The sequence below is a fragment of the Gorilla gorilla genome, chromosome 13 (genome assembly GCF_029281585.2).
Source record: "Gorilla gorilla gorilla isolate KB3781 chromosome 13, NHGRI_mGorGor1-v2.1_pri, whole genome shotgun sequence".
Taxonomy (NCBI): domain Eukaryota; kingdom Metazoa; phylum Chordata; class Mammalia; order Primates; family Hominidae; genus Gorilla; species Gorilla gorilla.
Genome location: NC_073237.2, coordinates 114,951,491 through 114,970,765, shown reverse-complemented (window position 1 = coordinate 114,970,765; position 19,275 = coordinate 114,951,491). Strand labels below are relative to the sequence as shown.

The 19,275-nt window shown below is 39.3% G+C and overlaps 1 long non-coding RNA gene across 1 annotated transcript in view; it reads left to right on the top strand.

Annotated features, from left to right (window-relative positions):
* Positions 1 to 6,788: 6,788 nt before the first annotated feature.
* Positions 6,789 to 19,275, top strand: part of LOC109028285 (uncharacterized) — a 71,720-nt gene continuing 59,233 nt past the window's right edge. The window contains exons 1-2 of the long non-coding RNA XR_002007297.3: positions 6,789 to 6,914; positions 7,846 to 7,978. This is a non-coding gene — a long non-coding RNA (uncharacterized lncRNA). The remainder of the gene's footprint in view (positions 6,915 to 7,845; positions 7,979 to 19,275) is intronic.

Sequence of the window (19,275 nt, the reverse complement as noted above, 5' to 3'; positions counted from 1 at the left end):
CAGATAGCAAAAATGAATTGCTCAAGATCACTAACAAAAAGGCAGGGTTCAAATTTGGTAAAGAGTCACTGAAATGGCCGAGGCTTCTCTGAAGGTGAGACTGCTGGTAAATACATCAGAAGATTGTAGGTTACTGTGAGAAGTCAAGGATTAATATAAGCTCAAGAGAAAACTCCTCCTACCTCTTATACCTTCCAGTCCATTTTTTTTTTTCCCAGAGACAGAATTTCACTTTTTCACCCATCTAGAGTACAGTGGCACATCATTGCTCACTATAACCTCCAACTCCTGGGCTCAAGCCATTCTCCCACTTCAGCTTCCTAAGTCGCTGAAACTACAGGCTAAAGCCACCATACCTGAATACTTATTTTTTCTTTTTACTTATTTTTTTTTTGTAGAGATGGGGTCTCACTATATTGCCCAGGCTGGTCTCAAACTCCTGGCCTCATGTGATCATCCTGCCTTGGCCTCCAGTCCCATTCTCATGTGTTATTATTTCTGAGTAGCCAATAGGTTGCCTGGATTATACATGTATATTGGTTCTGGCTCTGGTAGCATTCTAAAGATTTCAGATTTTAGTTCTTGTTTCATTAGGAAATTTCCAAGGAGACCAAAAGAACATGGCCATTTTTAATACAGTTATCTCTTATTTACCATTTTTACTATAAAACTCCACCAAGTTAAGAATTATAGTTACGTAAACCACATGAGATTTTAGAGAGTTATGATGTAGTAATATAGTCATGCATCGCTTAACAAGGATAGTTTCTGAGAAATGCATTATTAGATGATTTTGTCATTGTGTAAACATCAAAGGTGTACTTACCCAAACCTACATGGTATAGCCCACTACACACTTAGGCTATACGGTATAGTCTATTGCTGCCAGACGACAAACCTGTACAACAGGGTACTGTACTGAATACTGTAGACAATTATAAATTATGGTAAGTATTTTTGTATTTAAACACACTTAAATATAGGAAAGATACATTAAAATATGGTATTATAATCTTGTGTGACCACCATTGTATATGTGCTCTGCTGTTGACTACAACATCATTATGTAACACATAACCGCAATTACAACAATAATAAAAATAGTACTCAACCTTGACCTATCTATAGTGCTATATAGTTTGCAAAATGCCTTTAAATGTTATCTCATGCCATCCTTACAATAATACTGGGAGGTAGTTAAGACAAGTACTATCATCTCCAATTTACAGATGAGAAAATTGAGGCCCAGTAAAGTGAATTGATTGCCTAAAGTTATATATTTTGAGCAGTCTCATATCCAAGATTTCTGCTTCTGCCTCCATATCCTTTGTGATAATCTGGTAAATTTCCAAGTATTTCTGTAGCCATTTTCTCAAATAACTCACAATGGACACTCACTTTTTAGACTTTATGTCTGGAAGAACACAGGTAGTGTCTATGGTTACAATTTAACACGACATAATCAATGGTGAATAAGAACTTTCTCTATGCAAAACAAATTGTGTAATTTTACTGGAAGAAAAAGGAATGGTGAAAACATAGATCTTGCCCAGAAGAACTTGACTAGTTAGTAAAGGAGGTAGATATACTGATAGCAAATCACAAGTAAAAGCATGCTGAATTAAGAATCATAGCAAATACACATGCACACATCAGGATGAAGAGAGGGAAGAGAAATTACTTCTTATTAAGAGACTGGTGAAAGATTATAAAATAACAACACTGTTAGGCCTTGAAGATAAGAAAAATTATTGATAGAGAAAGAAGAGAGAGAACAGGTTAAAAGAACCACCATCAGAAAATGTGTGCATGCAAGTACCTAACATGCTTGCACATTGGCAAATATTATAATTCCCATTTTATGTAACACATCAGCCAGCATAGGCACAGGAGCATTTATCAGCTTCTCTAAAGTTTTAGATCCTGAAAGCACTAGATGTAACTTGCTTCTCAATCTGATGTTCTTCCCACAACTTTAACCAGGTCCTGAGAGGCCTAACATGTCTTTTTATTCAGGGCTCAACCACTGAATTTCCAGATGCCTCTTCCACTCTTTCTCAAAGATTCACAGGGTGACAGTGGTTCACACATCTTTGCAGCCAGTATCCACTTCCCATTGTAAGCCATCTGTTCACATTGGTGAGGAAAAAGAATCTGTACCTTACCTCTGTTTGTTCCTACTTATCCCTATTACCAAGATCCCACAGAGCAAATGGCCTTGTTATGTGGTAGAAATAGGCAATAAAAATATGTTGCATTTGGCATTCAGAGTGCTTTAGAACCAAGAAACTCCAAGTAGCTTTTAAAATATTCATCATGTTTAACCATATTTAATCACCGAGTTAACCCATGGCTAAAGAACACTAGACGGGGAATAAAAAGAACTGGGTTCTGGCCACTATTCTGCAAGGTCACACTTGCCAAGCTTTTCCTCTGTGAGCTTCAGGTGCTCATCACTTAAAAAAAAAAAAGTCGTGAACCAAAGCTCATGGGCTGTAAGATTCTGTGCTAATTGTCTAAATGAAGGAATCACAAGGGCATCAAATACAAAGATTTGGTTACACTTCAGATATCTTTGGCAGGCTTAGAATAAGCAACCAATCTTTTCAAAAGAAAAGTTGTTTTACTCGTTTGTCCCAGTGACTCTTGGGGGAAAATTGCTAAAGAATAGAGACAAAGAATTCTGTCTTTAAGGTATTCTGTCCTTATCAAAGTCAGTCCAAAAATTCATTTTTGTATCTGATCTATGTCTGGAGTCAGTTCTCTCTCTCTCTCCTACTTGCTCCTCTGCCTTTCTTCTTCCTCATCTATTATAAGGCAATTGTAGCATAGTGAGCAACTCTGGATATTAAAGACAGACAAGCACAGAGCCATAGGATTTCATATAGCATTTGTTACTTCCTTGCCATATGGCCTTGCCTGAATTACTTTGCTTCTTTCTGAGGCTTGGTTTTCTTACCAATTAAATGGGACTAATAATACTAATTTATAGAGTAGTTGTGTGGGTTAAGTAGGATGAAGTATTTAAAGAGCCAATATAATGCCTGGCAAAAAGAACCCAGTAAAAACTCCAATGAGAAAATCAGGTTAGATATCCTTCCCTTTCTATTTTTAGAGGCAATCAGTAAAGTGACTGAAAGTGAAGTCAGACAGACCAGCCTTCAAATTATGGCTGCGCAGCATCTACTTACCACCTCTAAACCTGAATTTCTTAAGCTAAAATGGAGATCACTCTTTCTAATGGGACTTTTTGGGAACGTAAAATAAGGTAACGACCCTGTAATCCTTTGTGTCTGGCTATATACACAGTAAAGTTTAATTATTTTCATTGTCACTGATTATTCATTTATTAACTCATTTGCATTCTCCATTAACAGTAGTTCCAGCCTACAAAATATTTCCTGGGCACTTAATAGGTGCTAAGTTCTGTGCTGTGCACTGGGCACACAATGACATATATGTTCTATTAATTCACTTACCCAGTATAAGCTTATAGTCTAGAGGTAAAAAAATAGACATATAGATATTTCTGATACAATAGCCTAAGTACGCACAAGAAACTATGGAATCCCTAAGAAAAATCTTTAACTTGGCTAGAGGAGTACGTTCAGAGTTGATTTCTTCAAGGAGATGATCAGTGGGTTGAGTCAAGAAGGATTAACAGCTATGGCTTGGCCAAAGGAAGATAAGAAAATGTGTGTTCTAGAAGGGAGAAAACCAAAGAACAGAGATTCTAAAGCTTTGTGTTCCGTTAGAATCACCTGAGGAGCTTTGAAAGATCACAATGCCTGAGCTGCTTTCCCTACCAGTAAAGCAGAAGTCCTGGGGATGGGACTCAGACATCAGTGCTTTCAAAAGCTCCACAGGTAGTTTCAATGTGCAGCCAAGTGGGGAGCCCCTGGCTTAAACCAGTGTGTGGATGGAAACTGTTCTGTTCTGGAATAAGCAGGGGCCAATGAGGAAGCACATGAGTAACAGGGCACAGTCTTTACACTTGACTTATATGTGGTGATCAGACATTCGGGAGTTTAAAAGGAGAGAGCAGAGGGTCAATCATATTTGCATTTTGGAGGGATTGCTTGGGATGTAACTCAGTACTGAATTCCAGAGGAAGCAAAAATTTTAAAAAAAGTAATGTGATGTGCAATGTTCAGAAAGCATAGAATCAGTCAATCACGACTGGAAGAATGTGCTTTAGAAATTCCTTAGTGACATGTGGGGTTTATAAATATACTGATGCCTAGGGCTTTCCTCAGACATCAGAAAAAGTTTTAGGGATGTGGTATTTTGGTATTTGCATTTTCATGACGTTCACCTAAAGGGATTGAGAACACCTGCCAATGAACCTTAGTGACCATCTCGTGAAGGATATTTAGTCACTGAGGTAACAAAAGTTCATGGCCTATGTGTGGGTCAGGCTGGGTTAGTAACGGTCAGTTTTTGGACAGAAGGTTACTAGAGCACTCAGCCGTCTCTAGTAACCTTTGATCTATCTACCTTTGATCTAGTAACCTTTGGCCCGTCTCTCCTTTGATCTATTTTTCTCCTTGCCCTTCAAAGTGCTAATGCCTACAATTCCACCTGTCTTTATTTCTATCAAAATCAGTACTCCCATTAAAAAAAAAAAACCTGAAATGTGCCACTGACCCTTGACTGAGACTGAAATCACAGTCTGAATCTGGAACAAACAGTGGAATGGAAGGGCTTATCTGCTCTGAAGAGAGCTATAAGTTTCAGCAAGTCCTGGGTATGAGGGGGAGACCTCTTTGACTAGGGTGGGGGGTGTGATCACTTACTACATACATACATAAAAGCAGACTCCTCTCAGCACCATCAGGCAGATCAAGGATGGATCAACTCATTAAACAGCAGCTAAAGCCCACACTGACGTGGGCACATCTGACTCAATACTTCTTAGGGAAAATCTGGGAGAGGGATGCTTTATCTTGACCCTAGTGAAGAGACACAGACCAGGAGGAGACAGGCAGCCACCCCAAACCTCCTTCTCCTAGCTTCTTTAAGGAGCCAGACTTCTATAAGCAAGCGGCCAGTGCATTTGTATGACTCAACAGTGACACCCAGTGACTCTCTCTGTCAGTCCCAGGTGGCTGTTCCCAGAGGATTTTCTGAGGAATACATTTCAGCCTCCATTACCTAGTACTGAATCAGCAGAAGCAATCACATCAAATTCAATCTTGAAAGAGACAAACATAATAAAAAATCCCAGTTTGTATTAACATAATCATCTAACTGTTGAAGCATATTCTTCTCCCCTGTTGGGCCATGTCTGATGTCAAACATAATACCACCATGTAGTACTGTAGCTTCTTAACGTTGGAATCACAAGGCAGTGATTATTTATAATGTAAGTAGGACCATAGAGACAGGCATGTAACAGGGCCACATCATTACATATTGAGCCAGCCGAATCTAGACATGGAGAGAGAGATTAACAATTTGTATTATAACCACATAGAAGAGACCAGCATAACCCATGGGATTCTTAACTATGGCACACACACACAAAAGATAATCTGAGCACTTTTAGCCTAGAAAACAAAAACTTCTTCATGGAATGGGAAGAAGAGTTGGGATGCTTTCTTTCGGATGTTGGATGGGCGGGTAGAAAAAGAAGGGATTTTACTGGCTTTATTTGGTCCCAAAGAGCAGAAATAGAGTTGACGAGTGGAAAGTACAGGGAAACTGCTTTACGTTCAACATAAGGAAGCACTTTATAACAACTGGATCTACTGGGAAATGAAAGAAATTCAGAAAGCAGAGAATTTTATGTCATTGAAAACATAGTGCAGGCATGCCTTTTAATAATTCCAGTTTTTAAAAAAGGGAGAATGGATCAGGTAAATAATTCAGTAACTTTAATAAGTCAAAGGACAGGGACATGGGTGGTCAAGGGTGCAGGAAGATAACTGGGCATAGCATTTAGGGCTGATTGAAATCTTTCTCCACTTATCACTGTTTTTTAAATAATTAAAACGTGTTTCCTTCCTCATTCTCATTAGACCAGCAATCTTTGTTTATCCATTTACATAGTGGAAGATGCTTGCACCTTCCACCTACATTCACCTACCCGTCACATGAAAAACAGAAACCCCCTACTTGCCTCTTCCAGTTTCCTTTTCCCTCACTGTTTCTATACTAAGAACAGCTTAGCTAGAATCAGGATCTGATCCTTAGCGCAGTCAACAACGGCTAGGGAAGAGATCATTACATTATACAAGTGTAGATAAGCGATGATTGTCCAATGCACTGAATGATCTATTGTCAAGAAGCTTAGAAGGAAAAAAAGTACATTATGGGAGGGAATGAGTGCACAGAAAGGCTGTGCTGTGGTTTCAATGTGTCCTTCCAAAAGTCATGTAGAAACCTCATCCCCATTGTGGTAGGATTAAGAGGTGAAGCCTTTAGAAGGTGATTAGATCATGAGGGTTGTGCTTTCATGAATGGAATTAGTGCCCTTAAAAAAGATACTTGAGGCGGCTCTTTTATTCTTCTGTCACGTAAGGACACATAGTAAGCACCATCTATGAAGCACAAGCCCTCGCTAGACACCAAATCTGTTGGCACCTTGATCTTGGGCTTCTCAGCCTCCAGATTGTGAGCAATAAATATCTATTGTTATTACATTATGCAGTCTAAGATATTTGTTATAGAGGCCTGCATAGACTAAGATAGGCTAGGAGACTAAGATGTGCTATTTTCTCTTTAAATATTAACTTCCCTGAATCTCTGATTAATTTTAAATAATGTCAAATTTATCTCCCAGTTTAGCCATTCCTGTTATTCTCTGCTGTGCCTTACCCTAATCTGCTAATTGGAATGGATTACGGAAAGAAAAAAGTATAAAGAGAAAAATGAAACAACAGAAGGAAAGGTGCAAATCGAGAAACTGGAAGGTACAAGAGTTAGTTTGGGGTACTGACTTGGTTGTAGACTGGTCTCCAATGAGAAAAAGCATAAGTAAAAAATTATGAGGCTTCCAGTTCAAAATTGAGTTAGTATTTGGTATAAAATATACCTGGACTAGTGTTTGAGGTCCAAGCAGCTGGAGTCTCTGGTAAGTAACTAAGCAGGGTATCAAGGCTATAGCCAAGCAAGTTGGAGTTCAAGATTAGTCATCAGATAAGGCAGAGATATCATCGACCTAGAACTGAGGCATGCACCCTGTCTAAATCCAAGTGTCCATTGAGATAGTTTCAACTACTGGAAATAGCCTGTGCTATATATATATATATATATGGATTTCAATTTAGGTCCATATATATATATATATATATATGGATTTCAATTTAGGTCTTCATGGATCATGTAAATTGAGGAAAGTCACTTCCGTTTCCTGAGCCTTAGTTTCCTCATTTGTAAAATGGGAAAATGGGATTATAGGTACTAACCTGATGATAGGATCCTACTGATTTAGGGATTAGAAAAGACATTGTGTTTAAAGTGCCTAATACATTGCCTGGCACATTGATAATCGTTATCAATGTTATGAGGAACCTAGGTGGGAACTGGGAAGAAGTTGGGCAATGGAGCCCATGCCCAGAACAATTCTGTGCGTTTGTAGAAATGTTGGATATCGAAATTTCCTGACATAGTCCCCATATGTTCAGTGCCCTGATAAAGCTGATTTGACAAAAATTCTTGGTATCAGCATTAGACAACATTGAGGAATGCAATGGCTTCTTTGTTGCACATATATTTTCCTTTCATATTCTCTCACTCTACCAATTTTTCTCTAGTCTTTGCTATAGCAACCAGCTGTACTCAGGTGTAGCCTAATAGCACCTGATCTCGGCTGCACTGCATATCTCTTGCTTTTTCTCCCAGGGCTTATCTGGCACAATCACATGGATCTACCGTAAGAGCTTGATCAGCCGTTCTGATGTCTGCACACACTGGGAACAGATAGGGTGTTAACATTTCCTGGAACAATGCTTTACCAATGGGCAGGAACTAGTAGGTAAGTATTCTCTTTTTTCCAATCTCAGAGATTTCTAAGGCACATTCCATACAGCTCTTGAAATATCACAAACAGGATTAAGCTCCAGTTTTTCTGTAGTTGTAATCAGCTCAGTAACCTTGGATTGGCTGCTTTTCTTCTTTCCCCATTTACACTTCACTAATCCTCCAAGCCTGTGGCTTGGAAACAAACCTTCCCTGGTTTATTTCTCAGGCCATCCATCATGTACCACAGGAGCAAATGACCCCAAATAAACTACCTCCACAAAGGCCCGTGTCTCAGGCTCTGCTTTTTAGGAAGAATTCAAACCAGAATTCTACAATGCTAGCATAGCACTAAGAGCTGGGTAAGACATCAGGGATAATTTAGTCAATTAACACATTTCATGGATGGGTATGCAGAAACAGAGAGAATTAGTGACTCCTTCAAAGTCACAAACATAGGCAACTTGTGCAAAGGGGAACCCAAAATGTGAAAGGTGAGCAATTGAGGGGATGGGAGAAAGGGACTGAAGAGAAAAGAAAGACAAAGTTGCCTGGGTGATGGAAGGAAGAAAGAGCAAGCCATTAAAACATCTTAGCACAGTGGGGATGACATGTATTGAATTTACCCTGTCAGCAGAGCAGAGCACAGCACCCACCCTGATAAATGCCAGGTTCCCTTGCTGACACTTGATAAAGGTTCCATCTAACAGCAGAGCAACACTGAGAATGGGGTGATGGTGGCACTTGCCGTTTTAATCTCCACTGCTTTCCAGTGTGTAACATGGAGTAGGTGCTCAATGAATGTCTGTGAAATAATGGGCAAATTAGTGAGGCAAAACTCCTTCAGCATCTCCATCATGAATGCCCACATACCTGGCCTTTCTGTGTGCAGTTAGGTATCTAGCTATATATGAGTGCACACTTTTTTTTCTTTTTTATTATTTTGTGCTGTACATTAAAAAAATAGTTTTAGGGGTTTGTGTCACAGTGAGTGTAGCCGCCCTTGAGTTCCTTGAGTATATGTGTGTGTGTGTGTATACACACACAGTGTATTATATATATAATACTCTGTATATATATATATACACAATACCTGTATACATGCATATATGTGTGTGCATATATTTATAAATACACACATACACAGAGTTATGCATCACTTAATGTCAGGGATACTTTCTGAATAATTTGTCAGGGGATTTTGATGTTGTGCAAACATTATAGAGTATGTATAACATAAGCCTACAGAGTGTGTATAACACAAGCCTACAGGGTATAGCCTACCACACTCCTAGGCTCTATGGTATAGCCTATTGCTTCTAGGCCACAAACCTGTACAGCCTGTTATTGTGCTGAATATTGTAGGCAATTACAACACAATGGTAAGCATTTGTTTATCTAAACATAGAAAAGGTACAGTAGAAATACAGATAAAAGTTAAAAAGTGGTATACCTGTGTAGGGCACTTACCATGAATGGAGCTTGTAGGACTGGAATTTGCTCTGGGTGAGTCTGTGAGTGAGTGATGAGTGAATGTGAAATTGTAGAACATCGCTGCACACTGCTACAAACTTTATAAGCACTGCACACTTAGGATACACTAAACTTATAAAACATATTTCTTCAATAATAAATTTACCTTAGCCTACTGTAATATTTTTACTTCATAAACTTTTTATATTTTTACTTTTTGACTCTTCTGTGATAACATTTAGTTTGAAACACAAGCACACTGTGCAGCTATATAATTTTTTCTTTATATCCTTCTATACCCTTTTCCCGATTTTTAATTTTTTTTTTTATTTACATTGTAAACTTTTTTGTTAAAATCTAAGACACGGATTGGGTGTGGTGGCTCACGCCTGTAATCCTAGCACTTTGGGAGGCCAAGGCATGCTGATCACCTGAGATCTGGAGATGGAGACAAGCCTGACCAACATGGAGAAATCGTGTCACTACTGAAATTACAAAAAACAAAACAAAACAAAACAAAATTATCTGGGCATTGTGGTGTATGCCTGTAACCCCATCTACTCTGGAGACTGAGGTAGGAGAATCACTTGAACCTGGGAGGCGGAGGTTGCAATTAGCCGAGCTCGTGCCACTGCACTCCAGCCTGATTGACAGAGTGAGACTCCATCTTAAAAACAAAAAGAAAACATAACTTATTGTGGACATATTTCTCTCTCTCTCTTTTCTTTTTTTTTTTAGACAGAGTCCGGTTCTGTCACCTAGACTGGAGTGCAGTGGCACCATCTCGGCTCACTGCAACCTCTGTCTCCTGAGTTCAAGTGATTCTCCTGCCTCAGCCTCCTAAGTAGCTGGGATTACAGGCACCTGCCACCATGCTCGGCTATATTTTTTTTGTATTTTTAGTACAGATGGGGTTTCAGCATGTTGGCCAGGATGGCCTCAAACTCTTGATCCTAAGTGATCCACCCACCTTGGCCTCCTGAAGTGTTGGGATAACAGGCGTGAGCCACTGTGCCTGGCTGTGGACATATTTCTCAATGGTGAGAAATATATAAATATATATTATTTATCATCATTAATGAAGGAATTATGTATCATAAAGACCAATGCTATTGTAATTGAGAATCTTTGGACATGATGTTGAGATTGTCACAACGTGTAAAAGAGATGTAAGGACCCTATGTCCTCTTCAACTTGCAAGCTCTATTTTTACCCTTGATAAATTATAATCTGGCTAATATTTTATTAAAGAAATAAGGGTGATAAGTTACCAAAAAATATAAACTCTGATTTTTTTTTTTTTTTTTATCTTGCCCAAATTGCTATCTAAAGGGTCTGGGGAGTCATGACCTACAAACCACAAATTCTCATCAGATGGGTTTCATTTAACCCTACATATTGTGACTTATTTTTCAACCTGACTCTGACATAACATTATGAGACAAGGAAGAAAATCAAAATATCTTACCTCCAAAACGTGTTTTTTGTCACATTTTGAAATGGCCCTGCAAGCCGTCCTTTGTGGGAGAAAATTTACATCTGTAAAGAATCCCTATTAACATAGCTAGACCTTTTCCTTCCAGGCCCCTCCAATTCTGAATAGATTAACTAAGAGTCTAGCACCTTTTAAAGGATCTGAATAGGAAACATTTTTCATCTATTGTTTCTAAAGGCAGCGGCTATGAGACTTCAAAAGAACCTTCGTCTCCACAATCTTTTACCTTAACCTGAACATTTACTTTCTATTGATCCCAGGTCCTTAGACAAAAACTCAACCAATTGTCAACCAGAAAATGTTTTATAGCCTGGAAGCCTCCTTTTCCCCCTATCCCTGCTTCAAGTTGTCCTGCCTTTCTGGAACAAACCAATGTATTCCTTAAATGTATTTAATTGATATCTCATGCCGTCTAAAATCTATAAAACCAAGCTGCAACCCAACGACCTTGAGCACATGTTCTTAGGACCTCCTAAAATCTGTGTCATGGACCATTGTCACTCACATTTGGCTCAGAATAAATATCTCTTAAAATATTTTAGAGTTTAACTCTTTTCATCGATATTCCAATAACCTCATGACATATGAAAAAATGAGGCTCGATGGGATACAGTGACTTACCCAATAGCTCACTTTTTACCAATGGAAACCTAGGTCTCAAACCAAGATCCCCCAGTACTTTGGTTCTTTTAATAATAGCTTGCTATCCCATCAAGTCAATTCCTAGTTTTCCTGGTCACTGGATGTACTAGTTCATTTTCATGCTGCTGTGAAGAAATACCCAAGACTGGGTAATTTATGAAGAAAAGAGGTCTAATTAACTCACAGTTCTGCATGTCTGGGGAGGCCTCAGGAAACTTACAATCATGACAGGAGGGAAAGTAAATACATCCTTCTTCACATAGAGGTAGGAAAAAGAAGTGCAGAGCAAAGTGGAGAAAGGCCTTTTAAAAGCATCAGATCTCGTGATAACTCACTCACTGTCACGAGAACAGCTTAGGGAATAACCCCCATGATCTAATCCCCTCCCACAAGGTCCCTTCCTCAACACATGGGGACTACAATTCAACATGAGATTTGGGTGGGGACACAGAGCCAGACCATATCATTCTGTCCCTGGCCCCTCCCAAATCTCATCTTTCTCACATTTCCAAACACAATTACGACTTCCTGACTGTTCCCCAAAGTCTTAACTCATTTCAGTATTAACCCCAAAGTCCAAGTCCATAGTCTCATCTGAGACAAGGCAAGTCCCTTCTGTGTAGAAGCCTGTAAAATCGAAAGCAAGTTAGTTACTTTCAAGATAAAATGGAGCTACAGGCATTGCATAAATGCACAAAATCCAGATGGAAAAACTGGCTGAAACAAAGGGGCTAGATGCCCCTGCAAGCCTAGAATCCAATAGAGCAGTCATTAATTCTTAAAGTTCCGAAGTGATCTCCTTTGATTCCATGTCTCACATCCAGGTCATGCTGATGCAAGAGAGGTGGCCTCCCACGGCCTTGGGCAGCTGTTTCCCTGTGGCTTTGCAGGGTACAGCCCCCTCCTGCCTGCCTGCTTTCACAGGCTGGTGTTGAGTGTCTGTAACTTTTTTCAGGCACACAGTGCAAGCTGTCAGTGGATCTCCCATTCTGGGGTCTGGAGGATGGTGGCCCTCTTCTCACACCTCTACAAAGCAGTGCCCCAGTGGGGACTCTGTGGGGAGGCTCTAACCCCACATTTCTTTTCTGCACTGCCCTAGCAGAGGTTATCTATGAGGGTCCCACCCCTCAAGCACACCTCTGCCTGGACCTCCAGGTGTTTCCATACATCCTCTGAAATCTAGGCACAGGTTCCCAAATCTCAATTCTTGTCTTCTGCACATCTGTGAGACCAACACCACATGGAAGCTGCCAAGGCTTTGGGCTTGCACCCTCTGAGGCCATGGCATGAGCTACACCTTGGCCCCTTTTGTCCAGGGTTGGAGCTGCTGGAACACAAGGAACCAAGTCCCTAGGCTGCACACAGCAGAGGGGTCCTGCACCTGGCCAACGAAACCATTTTTTCTTCCTAGGCCTTGGACCTGTGATGGGAGGGGCTGCCATGAAAGTCTCTGACATGCCCTGGAACATTTTCCCAATTGTCTTGGTGATTAACATTTGGATCCTCATTACTTATGCAAATTTCTGTAGCCGGCTTGAATTTCTCCCCAGAAAATGGGTTTTTCTTTTCTACCGCATTGCCAGGCTGTAAATTTTCCAAACTTTTATGTTCTGTCACCTGTTGAATGCTTTACCGCTTAGAAATTTCTTCTGCCAGATACCCTAAATCATCTCTCTCAAGTTCTAAGTTCCACAGGTCTCTAGGGCAGGGGCAAAATGCCACCAGTGTCTTCATTAAAGCACAGCAAGAGTGACCTTCACTCCAGTTCCCAAAAAGTTCTTCATGTCCATGTGAGACCACCTCAGCATGGACTTCATTGTCCATATCACTATCGGCATTTTTGTGAAAGCCACTCAACAAGTCTCTAGGAAGTTCCAAACCTTCGCACATTTTCCTGTCTTCATCTGAGCCTGCCAAAATGTTACAGCCTCTGCCTATTACCCGGTTCCAAAGTTGCTGCCACATTGTTGGATATCTTTATAGCAGTGCTCCACTACTTGGTACTAACTTACTACATTAGTTTGTTTTCATGTTGCTATGAAGAAATACCCCAAGGCTGGGTAATTTATAAAGGAAACAGATTTAATTGGCTCACAATTCCACATGGCTGGGGAGGCCTCAGGAAACTTACAATCATGGCAGAAAGGGAATCGAACATGTGCTTCTTCACATGACAGCAGGAGAGAGAAGTGCTGAGCGAAGTGGGGAAAGGCCCCTTATAAAACCAACTGATCTCATGAGAATTTACCATCAGAACAACATGGGAGAACGGCCCCCGTGATCTAATCACCTTTCATGAGTATTCTCCCCCAACATGTGGGAATTACAATTTCAATTACAATTTGGATTACAATTCAAGATGAGGTTTGGGTGGGGACACAGAACCAGGCCATATCACTGGATAACCAGTGCAAAAACTATACAATAGTAATTATATTAGCCTAAGATTTCTCATATATTCATATGCTCTTCCTTTTGGATGCATTTTTTTCTATAATAAATTTTTTCCTATAATAAATGTTTTATATAATAAATGTTAACAATTTTATTCCTCATGAGATTTTGATTATAAGCAACATTATTAAATCCTTACTGGATGTAGTCTGAGACACAGATAATAAGTAACTCAAAAATAAATTGTATCACTTAACTTTTTCATATACAAACTTTCTTTATTTTCCTCCATTTATGAATATAGTTTTGCCTCCCTTTTTAACTTCTCAGTCTTCATTTTTTGAAAACTATTAAGCCTTTCAAAGTTACTATTGTAACTTACAATTGTCCTAGAAGCTGGTTGTCTTTGCCTCATTCCGCTCCCTTCAATACACTCACTTTTGTAAATGATGATTACTAAGCATTAAACCAAAATTGGGCTAAGTATTCTCACAGTCACATAGATGAAAACAAAATAAATTTTACTCTAGAGTCTGTGTCAAAATAAAGGAGTAAAAGTGTAAAAGCACCGGTAACAGTAAAAAATCATGTCGATGAGGTTGATGATGGTGATAATAGTGTTTATTAGGTGCTAGACACTCCTCCAAGATTTAACATAGTTTATCTCATTAGATCCTTATTGCAGATAGTTGTCGATGCACCCATGCCATGTCGCTTTCTTTGTCTCAACTAAATTCATCTTCAATTGAGGGGGACAATTTTTAGGATGCTGTTTCTTCCCTCAAATGCTGCATCTTTCTGGTTTCCTGACTGCCTTTATCCAGAGCCACAGGAGTTTTCTCAGCCTGCAGCCAGGGCATCATGGAAATGTCAGGACATTAATGCATCCAGTGGTAAACCTTAACCAATGAAGGATGAGAGTTGTTTGATGAATACCCCAGTTTCTCCACCCCTTGGTAAGACAACTGTGCAGCACATTCAGCAAAGTTACCCAGAAGAATTCAGTAGTCCGCAGGGGTAGTATTCATTGATGAATAGTTTATATCTCTTTTTCTATCTCACATCCCCATCCCTCCTTTCAGTACTTTCAGGTATTGAAGAACTACCTGCTCCTAAGCCTGTCTTGGCATTTGCTTTGGGGGACAGAGACGGGTCTAAACAGTAAGCCTCAGGATGATATTCTGGAATAGGAACATTCACTAGCCAGATAAAAACGAGGGGCTGATGGCTGCTCTTTGGGGTGGTGATAACTCATGTCATGTTGAAGCATCACAATTACTGACTTTCACATGTGGTGAATTGAAGTGAAATACAAGTGGAAGAGAAATGACTGGCACATAAAAGATATGGGGACAATAGCAATTATAAGGTCCTAAAATTGGAAGAATTTTGGTAAATGCCCTAAAGGCCAAAAAAAAAAAAAAACCTCTGCTGGCTTAGTTTAATCACGATCGAATCAGGGTGTCCTATGAAATAGAGAAAGACCTCCGTAAGAGTATTTTTTAATTCCGAAGAGACCAATTCATTATCAACAGAGAAGTTGGGCTGATGCTTTTCTCAAAAGTCAAAGTGCTCCTTAAAGAAAGTAATGAGGGAGGAAACTAACATGAAATTGCTTATCTCCAGCAGGCAGATGGCAGACCATGATGAAAATCAGGTCCAATATTAGATATACAGCTACAGTAAGTAACTACAGAAGAGACGGACTATTCAGTCCCATTAGGTCTCTTATGCTAATTAAGTGCCCCCGTAAAGAGTAAAACTCAAAGACTTCGAAATCATATAGCTGGGTAAATGCCCCTAAGAAAGTGAAATTTCTAAATTTCTGAACTTTCCAGTTTGGAAAACAGCCTCTTTGCCCTTGCCAAAGAAGAGTAGATTCTCATTGTCTAAGACCATGCGTGGACATAACCTAAAACAGATCTCTGCCGAGATAGCACTGTTCTTCAAATAGCTTCATCATCTTCTCTCATTATGACTCTACTAGTAACTAGAATCATATCTTAAGATAGCCCATATGAGGAGATATTGGAGGAAACAGATTATTCAGCAAAAAAAGAACAGTAGGACCTGGCTAATATCTACTGAGAAGATGTAGGGAAAATGTGAAGGTAAATCTTGAATGTGGGTTAGAAGGCTGGATAAGGGAGAGTTGAGTTTATTGATATGGGTATTTTTCCATGATGAGGAATTAATATCTTAGACAAGACAGAACCAGTCAATACGATGCAAGGACGGATCACTGATGCTTAGGCATGCTGACAGCTTATGGAAAATAACATGGATATGTCGGAACTACATAGGCAAAGTATTGAGAAAGAAGTCAGAAAGCTCATGTCAGTGAACATATTAGCCAGAATATATTAGGTGAGAATAGAAAAGCCACTGAGTGACTGTGTTCCCAAAGAGAGCCCAAGGCACTCCCTTTAAGAAACAAATAAATAAAATGCCATAGTGGTGATATGATAACAGTATTGTTAAGCTCAATTCTATTTTATTTTTTATTTTTTGGTTGGCATACTCTGTAGGCTATTTTTGATTAGGGATACTGCTATGGAAGTAGAATCCATTGTGTCAATAGGTGGTAGACTTTTAGAAAATATAAGACCAAGTTGTAGCACCACCAGACAAAGATTATTGGAAGTAAGGTCAAGTTAACATTCAGAAGGCCTTGAACCTCCAGAGATTTGTGGTAATGGCCAGTAAATCCTGGTGTCTCTAGGACTGATATAAATGGGAAGCTCACAAACATATTTCTTGATTTTATAACAAAAAAAAAATGTTAAGAGCTGGTCATCACAAAGCTATGTCAGCTGCTGCAGTGAAAAAATCATGGTCACATTAAGTTTTCGGTCTGAGGCTGACAGTAGAAAGGAAGATAGAATGACCTTGATAAAGAAGCCTATGATACTCTGCAAATGTATGCAATAAATATAATTCCCCATTTCTTCTGCAAAGGAACATATAACCAGTGTTGTGCTGGAGCCAGCATGTACTAGCATTAAGAGCAAATTGTGCACATCTCCTCCTAACTTTATGTCTAATGACATGATGTTGGTAGATTTAATTAGAACTTTATAAAAGTTCCATAGGGGTGGAACTTTTTATACCATGGAAATTAGCAAATGCTATAAATCAAAGTTTTATTTTTTTTGTCAAAAATCTGATTGTTAAATATTTAACAGGCCATCACTACCTGTTACACTAGAGTACACTAGAGTAACTGTATTGTGGAGTGAATGAAAATATCCAGATATTTCTAGATATTTAGAATCTGTGTTATGAATTGATAGTGATACCGAGGGATTCAAAATGTCATCTTTTAAAATCATGGTATATGGTAGGTATAGGGTAGGTAATAAGTGGAGTCATGGTCCCAGGCTATATCACAATGACTCCATTGGGTATACAAACTCACCTTATGGTAATTTCCCCATCCTTGAGTTTATAATTGGGATAGATATACTTAGCAGCCGAAGTAGGGAGCAAAAATTATTATGCTCTAAAAGGCCAAGTAGAAGCCCCTGAAATTATCTGCCACCCCTGGCCAAGAAAGTAAGTCAGAAGTAATTCAAGATCCCAGCTGAAATTTCAGAAATCGGTGCTACTCTAGAAGACTTAAAGAATTTAAAGTGGGCCTATGCCATATTCATTTAACTTAGTGAAATGGCCTTCGCAAAACCCAGATGAATAATGGCAGATGTTAGTATATTACTATAAACTTCACCAAATAGTAGCCTCAACCACAAGTCTCCTATATGAGCCAGGTCCTACAAAGGACAGCCCACAATTAATCAAGTTTCTCAACACAGCCAGTGAGCCACCATGAATGCATTCCTTATCAATTTAGTAAAAGCACTATACAGATCGGGGTAACTGTCCCAGTTATCATGAGGATGTGGTTTGGTTCTCTGAAATGGGGGCAGGGAGGAACATGTTTGAAACATGGATGATTTGCTAGTGTTTCTTTTAGCGCTTTCATGCCTGTTGGTCCATTCCAGCAGTAAGGGGATAATAGCATGACTAGTGTAAACTAACCAGGGCTATAACCCTCTGTGGATAAGTTTTAGGATCACTGTATTGGTCAATATAAAGATAAAAGAGAAAACCATATTGAGTGACAGAAAAGGAAATTGATGAAGATCAATTTTGGTCTTGGGAAGGAAGCATCTGAAACAGCAGTTTATTCCATTTATCCTCACATTTTAGGTCTTTTTAAGAGATTGTGGATGAGCTTTATCTTGGAGCATCAAGTCAACAGAGTGGATCCAACATGTGGCATGAATAGATCAGTTTGGTGTAAATTGTGAGATTTTTTAAAAAAATTCTGCTCTCTAATCCAGAATATTTCCAGATTAAAGCCATCAGCCCAAATCTGGCTTTAATCACTGCTTTGGTGGACATTTTCTGGGATTCTGACCGCTTTCCATCTTGAGTGACTGCATCTCACTGCCATGCTGTCTGAGGGTTTGCTCTACCCATAAGAAAAGGTCTAACCTTCAACCAAATGATAGACGAGACTCAGTGGATAAATGCCCGAGTTTTCTCACCTCTTGGTGCAATAATTGTCAGGCAAATTCCACATAGTTCTTTAAGGGATCCCCAACAAGACTGAATAGCAGTATTTCATTTATTGATGCAGAATCTGAGGCTTTTCTCTTTTCCTGTCTGACATTTCCCACTCACTTCCTTGTGCTTTTGAGATCACTTCACACAAAAACTATCTGTACCCAAGTTTCATCCCAGTGTATGTCTTGGGTTAGAGTTGGGATAAGTGTTCTTCCTTCTCCTTAGTGTATTTTTTAGATCAACCCCGTGTCAGCCACCTTCTTAAACTGCCACCCTCGGCTTTCAATCTTCTTTTTAATCTACACCTTTATTGATTCTAGATGATTTCAATACACAGTAAGCGATTCTTCTGGCAACTTGGCATGTCAGGTCTCGAACTCCTTTCCTCTGGTATTGGCCATATTCTAGTTGCATTAGCACCACTAATTGTAAACCTCCCATAATCTCAAAATCACCCATTTTATTGCTACCGTCTGCTAATTTTCTGTTCACTCTCACTAGTACTCAGATTCTACCAATTCTTCAACCATAGTGCAACTTAAAATTTAATGATACAATGACTTAACTATATTTCCATCCTTCTGTACATTCTCAAAATCTTCTCTAGGAGACTAAATTCCATGGATTACCATTATTCTCACTTTCACACTCTTTTATCCTTTTATTGTATGGCTAAGCACTAAGTCTGATAAGCTATAATTCCCTGTGTACATTTTTTCTATTCTGAAGCAGCTAAACAT